The sequence below is a fragment of the Lactuca sativa genome, chromosome 4 (assembly GCF_002870075.4).
Source record: "Lactuca sativa cultivar Salinas chromosome 4, Lsat_Salinas_v11, whole genome shotgun sequence".
Taxonomy (NCBI): domain Eukaryota; kingdom Viridiplantae; phylum Streptophyta; class Magnoliopsida; order Asterales; family Asteraceae; genus Lactuca; species Lactuca sativa.
This window is the reverse complement of record NC_056626.2, coordinates 238,669,561-238,680,929: the sequence shown is the minus strand read 5'-3', so window position 1 is coordinate 238,680,929 and position 11,369 is coordinate 238,669,561.

Here is an 11,369-nt window from a genome sequence, read left to right as displayed (position 1 = left end):
GTTTAGGTTATGCCTGATAGTACAAGTTTAGCATTGTATGCTAGTTCTGTTTTTCTCTACAAGGATAGAGTTGCTTGAGATAGTTTCCCTTTTGTCCAAATGTGTCACACCCCAAAACCAAGAACGGCGGAAACGTTCTGGGGCAGAGGACGTCATGTAAAGTATCACAACACAGTAAATGTAAATAAGCAAACAACATCATCCATTGCATTAAATATATAATTTTAATACAAGCGTGTTCTGTACAGTTTTAGACACCAAAAATATAAGGTAAATAAAAATAATAATATGATGAGTCTTGAATGCGCTCCATCTTCTCAAAAGCTGGCATCGGTACCTGTCTACTGATGACCTGAGAATACAAGTTATTTTGAAAGAGTTTATCAGCATTAAGCTGGTGAGTTCATAAGTATTTTAGTGTCGGTGTTTGTTATAAAAAACGTTTGAATGTGTCTCAAGTATAAGTTTGTAAAATGTATGTAAGTGTTTGTAAAAGTTTGAATCTCTTAGAAAAACCTATATTTTCTATTAAAGTAACATTCTACCAAGGCTTAACTGTTTTGTATGTTCGTTTGTTGTAAAAGTGTGTAATTTCCCAAGTGCAACTATCTTTTAACAAAATATAGTTTGTACATTAAAGTTCAAGTGAGGTTATCACTAAAAATATGTAATTTGTAAATCATTGTAATACTGTAGATTAGTTTTATAGTAACTACTGCTGTACTAACTACCTTAAACCGGATTTATATTAAGGTAAAATGTGATAATTGCACCATGCTATCGACTGGTAACAACGACATACAAATGGTCGTAATAACGGAGTGACGTTTGGCACCCGCAGACCTGCAGGTCCGGCTGTTGCTAGCAGCAAGGTGTAGGATAGTGAATCCAATATAGATCTATATGCAAACTCACGCTCTCCCTCCAAGAGAATTATGGCTATAACTCGGGCCATGAAGTTTAAGGCATGCTCCGATACAGTGGATCACAATTGGTAACGTATTAATGTAAGGGTAATGTTTCTCGTTCTAGTATAGTTGTATATGTTCTCTTCCTAGTATAGTTGTATATGTTCTCTTCCTAGTATAGTTGTATATGGACTCATGAATGAACTGACTCATTGATCTAGCAGTTGTAATAGTATGATCGTGTGTTACCCCGATGGTAACTTACTAATGGTGTGTCTAGTACGTATGAATATGGAAGTACTTTTATGTCTATATATGTATATTTGCTATATATTTAATATTGAAACGACCTTCGGATGGTCACTCGAAATCCCACCAGACCACATCCAAATCGAGAAAAAGGAAATAGGGCGGATGGCCTTCCTAAGCCCTTTAAACATTATTTATACATCTATACATATATGGGCATGCAATTTATAATATAAAAGCATAAATAAGTTTTTATAAGCCATTTGAAACATAAGTATTATTTTAAGAAAAGATCGACCTGATGTCAATCTATAAAACAATTTGAAGGCATAGGTTTGATAAAACAGTTTAAGTATAAGGAACATTTGTTTGAATCACAACTGTAAATAAGTTTGAAAAGTAAAAGGGTTTTGTAAAACATTTTGATAGACAGTTTGAACAATGATAAAATCACTGGTTTCCCTAGTTATTAATCACATGTGATTAATGCAATAACATGTGATTGAAGCAATAACTATAAGTATTTAACTTGTATTCCCCCCCCCCCCCCCCTCCATAAGTATTTAAAACATTTAAAATCATTTCAAAGGTTGATTAAAGGGGTATGAACTCACTTGAAAGTTTGAAGATAGCGAGATGGAAAACCGGGCAGAGTTTCGTCTTAGGAAACGGATTTTTCTCGGGATTCTCGGGAATCTCGGGAGTAAAATCGATCATCGGGACTTGAGCAAAAAGACCAGAGCTTCGGGTTTGAACGGGCACGGAAATCGAGGCAAGATCGTGAGAGAAAGGAGAGAAATGGGGTGATTTTCCCGGAACCCTCGCATTTCTATTTATAGGGGGTCTGAGAAGCCTCATTACGTGGGGCGTACGCTCGTACGCAGCCCGTACGCGTACGTCATGCATGAGCGAGTCCTCGACTGCCTCGGCTTCGGATGGGACAGATCGGATGGGACAGGACGGATGTGGCGGGTCGGATGGGGCGGGTCGGTAGCTTCGCATAGGGGCGACGTGGACGGACCGAGACCAAGGCCCTCGGGTACGCGGGGCGTACGGGGTTACACAGCGCGTAACTCGGATGAGGACGCTGACTCCTCCTTCGGATATTACCGGATTTTTGAATTAAATTTATATATAATTTATTTAATAAAATTCAAAAAATTATATCTTCTTCATACGAACTCCGTTTTCGATGGTCTTTATATCCACGCGTAGGTGAGACTACGCTCTACAACTTTCGTTTAGACTCTGTTGGCAAATTCCAAAATTATTTTTATTATCTATTTATAAAATGACGTGATTAAGGAATTTCTTTAAAAATTCATAACTTCTTTATCTGACGTTGGTTTTTGCCAGACTTTTCACCGCTGAAATACCATTGCCGAGACCTTCGATTCTCATTTAGGTCATTCCGGCCAAAAGTCGCTCGATCTCCGATTCGAGTTTTTAGTTGTCTGTTGCTAAGCCGAACTTGGAAAAATCTTAACTTCAATATACGAAGTCGGATTTGGGCGTTCTTTTTACGTACGATCATGGTTTAATGACATTTAAACATAGAGGGAATTTAAATAGAACTTTTTGGACAATTTATTATCAAAGTTAATTTTATTAACTCAAAAGTGGTTACAATACTTGACTTTTTAGGTCATTACAAAGAGTTGAAATATCGGGTTGTCACATCATCCCCCCGTTAAAGGGAATTTCGTCCCGAAATTTAAAGTAGTAAAGATACTAGTGAACATGAAAGAGATGAGGGTACTTTTGTTTCATCTGATCTTCGCTTTCCCATGTGAATTCAGGTCCCCGCTTGGCGTTCCAGCTAACCTTCACGATGGGTATGCGACTTTGTTTTGTCTGCTTGACCTCACGGTCCATGATCTCTACAGGTTCTTCCACGAAGTTGAGGCTCTCGTTGATCTCGATCTCGTCAAGTGGGATTACAAGAGTCTTGTCGGATAGACACTTTTTCAAGTTAGATACGTGGAATGTAGAATGTACATTACGAAGTGCGTCTGGTAGGTCGAGTTTGTAAGCTACAGGGCCGACTCTTGCAAGAATCTCGAAAGGCTCTATGTACCTCGGATTAAGCTTCCCACGCTTGCCGAAGCGTATCAAGCGCTTCCAGGGTGAGACTTTGAGAAGGACTTGGTCTCCCACCTGAAATTCCAAAGGTTTCCTTCGTTTATCAGCGTAGCTCTTCTGTCAGTCTCTAGAGGCTTTCAATCGTTCACGGATCTGAACGATTTTCTCTGTCGTTTCCCGAATGATCTCCAGACTGGTGAGAGTACTGTCGGAAGCTTGCCCCCTGGCTAATCGGCTATCACCCATCTCAGCCCAACACAGAGGGGATCTGCACTTTCGGCCGTAGAGAGCTTCAAATGGAGCAACCTTGATGCTCGTGTGATAACTGTTATTATAGGAAAACTCGACAAGGGGTAAATGAGTATCCCATGCCTTCCCAAAGTCAATCACGCAGGCTCGCAACATATCTTCCAGTGTTTGGATGGTCCTCTCACTCTGTCCGTCGGTCTGAGGATGGTAGGCTGTGCTCATGTCTAGCCTTGTTCCTAGGGAATGTTGTAGTGATTGCCAAAATCTTGAGGTGAACCTACTATCTCTATCGGAGATAATGGACATAGGTACACCATGTAGCCGTACGATTTCCCTAATGTATGTTCTCGTAAGTTTCTCCATCTTGTCGGTTTCTTTGATAGGCAGGAAGTGTGCAGACTTGGTCAATCTATCAACGATGACCCATATGGTGTCAAGTCCACCCGTTGTCTTGGGCAACTTGGTTATGAAATCCATAGTGATCCACTCCCACTTCCATTACGGGATTTCTGGTTTTTGCAATAAACCAGAGGGCTTCTGGTACTCGACCTTAACCTTTGCGCAAGTAAGCCATTTACTTACGAAGGTAGCAATCTCTGCTTTCATATTAGGCCACCAGTATAGCTTTTTAAGATCCAGATACATCTTATCTGAACCTGGATAGACGGAATACCGAGTGTTGTGCGCCTCGGTCATGACCAAGTCTCGGAAACCACCGTGTTTCGGTGTCCAGATCCGGTTCATGAAATATAAGGCTCCGTCACCCTCGGCTTCTAAATTCTTGTCCATTCCTCTAACGGATTCATTCGTCACATTTTCAGGTTTCATGGCTTCAAGTTGAGCCTCCTGAATTTGCTTAGACAAGTGTGAATGGATGGTTATTAACAATGACTTGACTTTGCGACCAGAATATTCCTTCCGACTTAGCGCGTCTGCTACTACGTTGGCTTTACCCGGATGATAACGAATATCGCATTCGTAATAATTGAGTAGCTCGACCCACCATCGTTGTCTCATGTTGAGCTCCTTTTGATCGAAAATGTGTTGTAAACTCTTGTGGTCGGTAAAGATAGTGCTCTTTGTTCCATACAAGTAATGTCTCCAGATCTTCAGACCAAACACCATTGCTCCTAGTTCAAGATCGTGGGTCGTGTAGTTAACCTCGTGTATCTTCAACTGTCTCGAGGCGTAGGCGATGACCTTACCTCGCTGCATCAGGACACATCCGAGCCCTTGATTCGATGCATCACAATAGACTACGAAGTCTTCTATTCCTTCGGGAAGGGATAGTATTGGTGCGGTGCACAAGGCTCGTTTGAGCGTTTGGAACGCTCTTTCTTGTTTCTCTTCCCAGTCAAAGGCCACGCCTTTCTGGGTTAGGGTTGTAAGAGGTTTCACTATTCGAGAGAAGTTTTGAATGAATCTGCGGTAGTAGCCAGCGAGACCTAGGAATTGACGAATTTCTTTAGGCGTCTTAGGTGCTGACCAGTTCTCAATGGCTTTAATTTTGGATGGGTCCACGTGGATTCCCTCTTCGCTTACCACGTGTCCTAAGAATTCGACTCTCCGGATCCAAAATTCACATTTCGAGAACTTCGCATAAAGCTTCTATTTTCGTAATGTCTCTAGAACTTGTCGCAGGTGATCGCCATGCTCTTTCTTACTTCGGGAGTAGATCAGGATGTCGTCAATGAAAATGCTGACGAACTGATCCAAGTAAGGTTGGCATACTCTATTCATCAGATCCATGAAGACTGCGGGCGCATTGGTCAATCCGAATGGCATCACCATGAACTCGTAATGTCCGTAACGAGTTCGGAAGGCTGTCTTCGACACATCCTCCACTAGCACTCGTAACTGGTGATATTCGGATCTCAGATCAATCTTAGAAAAATAGTTCGCCCCTTGCAGTTGGTAGAATAGATCATCTATGCAAGGCAGAGGGTAACGATTCTTGACCGTTAGTTTTTTGAGTTCTATGTAGTCAATACACATACGGAATGATCCGTCTTTCTTCTTAACGAACAAGACCGGTGCTCCCCAAGGTGAGAAACTTGGTCTTATAAAGCCCTTGCTGAGCAGTTCGTTAAGTTGACCAGAGAGTTCCTGCATCTCAGCTGGTGCTAAGCGGTAGGGCGACTTGGCTACTGGGGTAGCTCCTGGGACTAAGTCGATTCTGAACTCGACCTGTCGTTGCGGAGGTAACCCGGGTAGTTCTTCTGCGAAAATGTCGGGGAAGTCGCTCACTACAGGGATGTTCTTTAGTTCTTTGGTTTCGAGGCTCGTGTCGACGACGTGAGCAAGGAATGCATGGTATTCCTTACGCAGATACTTCTGTGCTTGAATACTTGATATGATGCGAAGACTTGCACCGGGTTTGTCGCCGTAGACTATAAGAGTTTCGTTAGACAGAAGGTTTAGACGGACTGCTTTCTCGTAGCACATGATGTCGGCTCGATGAAGGCTTAACCAATCCATGCCAATGATAACGTCGAAACTTTTTATTGAGACTGGCATGAGGTCGATTGGGAATGAATGGTTATCTAGAGTTAGGGTACAACCTAAGTATATGCTATTCGTACTTTCAGTTTTTCCATTAGCCATTTCTACTGTGAATAGTTCTTTGAGTGCGTGCGGTGGTTGATTAAGCATGCGAGCAAATTTATGGTTTACGAAGCTTCGCTCCGCTCCACTATCGAACAGAATGCATGCATAGGAGTTATCAAGGAGGAACGTATCAGTCACCACTGTTGGGTCAGCAACTGCTTCCCCGTGGCCTATAGATAGTACCCTTCCTGCTCCACCAGCATTCTTTGCTTTGGGGCAGTCCCCCTTATAGTGGCCTACTTCGCCACATCCATAGCAGGTCGGGCTCGCGCCAGAGCCAGGGACTTGGTTGATAGGTTGTGCCGGGAACTTACAGAAACGGACGATGTGTCCTTTCCTGTTGCAGTTAGAGCACTGCATTTCACGGCAGGGGCCGTTGTGGTGGTAGTTGCATTTGTTGCACTTGGGCGAACTTCCAGCATACCGACCCACCAGAGCAGTAGTAGAAGCAGCAGGGGTTATTGCGGCACGTATTGCCACAATTTGCTGCTTTTTGGCAGCCTGTTGCTTCTTCTTTTCATCACAGAATTTCCGCTTAGTATCAGCGGGTTTGGAGGGTTCCAGGATGGCTAGGGTGGTTGTGGTTGCAGGGGTTTTGACTCCATGGTCAATGAGTCGTTGTGCCAATCGTTTGGCACTGTCGAAGGTAGCGGGGTTTGATGCTAGAACATTCCTCGGCTACGGAGGCACTAGCCCCCATATGTACCTCTCGATCTTCTTCCCCTCGGTGGGAACCATATTGGGGCAGAGGGCCACCAGCTCGCTGAATCGGGCAGTATAAGCGACCACGTTGGTGCCCTTCATCGCCAGGTTCCAAAGTTCCTGCTCCAATTTCTGGATCTCGCCCCTCGGGTAGTATTACTCAGTCATGAGGTCTTTCATTGTTTCCCAGCCTATGTCGTTGGCTACGACGAGAGTTAGTGCCTTAACATGGCCGTTCCACCCTGTCAGGGCCTTTCCTTCAAAGGTGCATGCGGCATACTTGACTTTACTCGCCGCAGGGCATGAACAGATTTCGAAGACTGATTCAGTCTTCTCGAGCCATTGCGAGAGGGCAATGACTCCGCTGGTGCCGTAAAAAGGCTTCAGTTTGCAATTTGTGAAATCCTTGTATGAGCACTCTCTCGAGTGCACAGGGGTTTCAACCGGGGTTGATTCCACAGGGGTTCCACCTCTGCTGGCATTAGAAGAGTGATACTGAGCCATGGCAGTTGCCACTGCTGCAGCTACGGCAGCATTCAGGGCTACAGTATCGATGACCGGAGGCGGAGGAGGTGGTGGTGCAGGATTATTCCTGGGAGATTTGCGAGGAGGCAGCTTTCAGCTATAAGTTTATAAAGATAAGAAAAATGGTAAGAATCAATTTGTAAGCAACGTGAGAGTGACACATGGACTAACTAAGCATAGCCCAACAGTTGAATGAGTGTTTGAAATCACAATAAGAAATATTAGTAGGAAAGCACAAGTGTATAGGTTTTTCCCACAGATTAGATAGATTTCAATAATACTGGTATTACTGATGTAATAAGTTCAGGGAAAATCGACCTAGCAGTAGGTCTTACATCATACCATATAGAAAAGTTTGACAGTTCTTAGATTCCTAATTAGAGTACTGAAAGTTAGGAATATTTTACAGACAAGTGCTACTTAGAGCACAGATGTTAAAGGCTATTCTTTAATCAAAAGACAGAGATGTACTAGACATCATCTAACGACGATGGGAATTCCCCGGGCGAGCCCTGAGGCCGGACACTTGACGAAACACATCTTGAAGGTGTCGATCTTGAGCCCTCTGACGAGCTCGAAGTTCCAAGATTTCAGCTCGTGAGGTAGCCAGCTGCTGCTGCAGGGTTTCATTGGTTCTCCGGGTCCGTTCCATGTCTTCTTCAAGACGGCGGATGCAGACTGGGTTGACACCTGAGTTGGCATCAATCTGCATGACCCGGTCGATGGCTGCTCGACCTTGCTCGACATTACAAGCTATTCTGCAGATAATGACAGGCAGAGCTCGGTCAGCAGAGCCACCATCGCTGACGTTGTAAAAGCTTTGGTCCCCAAAGTATGGTAAGGGTTGACCCTGTTCATCACTCCAGCGATTCAAGTTGTTTGCCCACAAGGGAGTAGGACCTGGAAAAGCTGGTCGAGGGTTGTTGTTCGGGGCTTGACCTACGAGCGGTAGGTTGTTGACTTCAGGCTCGGAGTCGGATCCATAAGAAAAGCCTTCTGCGAGGTGATCATCCAAAGGGATTGGATGCTCATCTTCGGGCTCTTTATCGATCCACCCGACATTGCCTTCATTTGGAAAGTACGAGTCACCGTGATGGAATCCAGCCATTTAGATCTACGCGAGAAGAGAGGTATAAGAATATAGTATACGTGTAACTAGTAGTACAAAATACACCTATAGTATTTGAAGTTTAAGTTCTACTGATCTTCTTGTGGTATTGTTGGTAAGTTTTTAGACTTGTTAACCTATCACAACCATTCTAGGGCATATGCTAATCACTCCTAGGACCAGCATAGTTGATCAGGCTATGCCATTCCCATGACTGACCATACATCCCCGAGCACACTTGTGATATTTAACAATCGTAATACTTTTGTTCTTGTCATTATGACACTGATTTTAGCATGAATGCAGACTAGTATACTTAATTAAATATTTTAATATTTAAAGTATAGACTCTTGGTCAGAGTGCTTTAATCCCTAATGGGTTTATAGTTTAGTATATCTTTTATGGGTTGATATACTTGATTCACTATAAACAATGCTCTGATACCAATCTATCACACCCCAAAACCAAGAACGGCGGAAACGTTCTGGCGCGGAGGACGTCATGTAAAGTATCACAACACAGTAAATCTAAATAAGCAAACAACATCATTCATTGCATTAAATATATAATTTTAATACAAGCGTGTTTTGTACAGTTTTAGACACCAAAAATATATGGTAAATCAAAATAATAATATGATGAGTCTTGAATGTGCTCCATCTTCTCAAAAGCTGGCATCGGTACTTGTCTACTGATGACCTGAGAATACAAGTTATTTTGAAAGAGTTTATCAGCATTAAGCTGGTGAGTTCATAAGTATTTTAGTGTCGGTGTTTGTTATCAAAAACGTTTGAACGTGTCTCAAGTATAAGTTTGTAAAATGTATGTAAGTGTTTGTAAAAGTTTGAATCTCTCAGAAAAACCTATATTTTCTATTAAAGTAACCTTCTACCAAGGCTTAACTGTTTTGTATGTTCGTTTGTTGTAAAAGTGTGTAATTTCCCAAGTGCAACTATCTTTTAACAAAATATAGTTTGTACATTAAAGTTCAAGTGAGGTTATCACTAAAAAATATGTAATGGGTAAATCATTGTAATACTGTAGCTTAGTTTTATAGTAACCACTGCTGTACTAACTACCTTAAACCGGATTTATATTAAGGTAAAATGTGATAATTGCACCATGCTATCTACCGGTAACAACGACATACGAATGGTCGTAATAACGGAATGACGTTTGGCACCCGCAGACCTGAAGGTCCGGCTGTAGCTAGCAGCAAGGATTGATGACCTCTTTGATCAGCTGCAGGGATCATCTTGGTTCTCTAAGATCGATTTGCATTCAGGTTATCATCAGATGAGGGTCAGAGAAGAGGATGTGCAGAAGACCGCGTTTCGGACGCACTATGGCCATTATGAGTTCGTGGTCATGCCGTTCGGGCTCACCAATGCTCCTGCCGCGTTCATGGACCTCATGAACCACATGTGTAGACCGATGTTGGATCGGTCCGTGATATTTTCATTGATGACATCTTGCTTTATTCCAAGACACAAGAGGAACATGAGGAACATCTGAGAGAGGTTTTGCAGACCCTCAGGAGGGAGAGCTTGTACGCCAAGTTCTCCAAATGTGAGTTTTGGTTGCGCGAGGTGCAGTTTCTTGGGCACCTCGTCAACTAGAACGAGATTTCAGTAGACCCGACCAAGGTGGAGGCCATGATGAGGTGGGAGGTTCCGAAGTCTCCATCTGATATTCAGAGTTTCCTAGGATTGGCAGGCTACTATCGGAGATTCATTCGGGATTTCTCCAAGATAGTCGTACCCCTGACACGGTTGACTAGGAAAGCCATGGTCTTTCGATGGGGGCCTAAGCAGCAGGCAGCGTTCGAGATTCTGAGGTAGAGATTGTGCGAGTCGCCGATCTTAGCGCTGCCCGAGGGCGTAGAGGATTTTGTGGTATACTGTGATGCGCCGATCTCAGGTTTGGGCGCAGTATTCACGCACAGGGGGCATGTCATTGCTTATGCCTCAAGGCAGCTGAAGCCACATGAGGCGAACTACCCGACGCATGATTTGGAGTAGGGGGCGGTGGTTTTCGCCCTCAAGATTTGACGGCATTACCTCTACGGGGTTCGATGTACCATTTACATGAACCACAAGAGTTTGAGGTACCTCATGGATCAGCTGAATCTGAACATGAGGCAGCGTCGGTGGTTGGACGTGGTGAAGGATTATGATTGAGAGATTCTTTACCACCCGGGGAAGGCCAATGTGGTGGCCGATGCGCTTAGCCGCAAGGCGGCTCTGATTAAGGATATTTGCATGAGGATGAATGTGGTGACTCCCTTGTTAGAGCAGATTCGGGAGGCTCAACAGGAGGCTATGAAGGAGGAGCATCGGAAGAGTGAACCGGGAGTTATTGACACTACACTGTAGGGTGTGGGTGTCGTATCATGGAGGCGTGCGCCAGATCTTGATGGAGGAGGCGCACAAATCCCGATTCTCTATTCATCCAGGGGCGACGAAGATGTATAGGGATCTTCGTCTAGACTATTGGTGGCCCTAGATGAAGCGGGATGTGGCGTGCTATGTCGAGCGGTGTTTGACCTGCAGGAAGGTCAAGGCCGAGCATCAGAGACCGCACAGCAAGATGTAGCCGTTGGACATCCCGTTATGGAAATGGGAGGATATTACGATGGATTTTATCACAAAGCTTCCCCGAAAGGCGCGAGGAGTGGAATCGATTTGGGTCATCGTGGATCGATTGATCAAGAGCGCCCATTTTATTCCGATTCAGGAAAGTATCTCGGCTGAAAAGTTGGCCGATATCTACATCAGGGAGATAGTGGCACGGCATGGGGTGCCAGTGTCAGTGATATTAGATCGGAATATGCGGTTCACTTCCAGGTTTTGGAGGAAGTTTCATGATGAGTTGGGCACTCGTCTGCACTTTAGCACCGCCTTTCACCCGCAGACGGATGGTCAGAGTGAGCGGACCA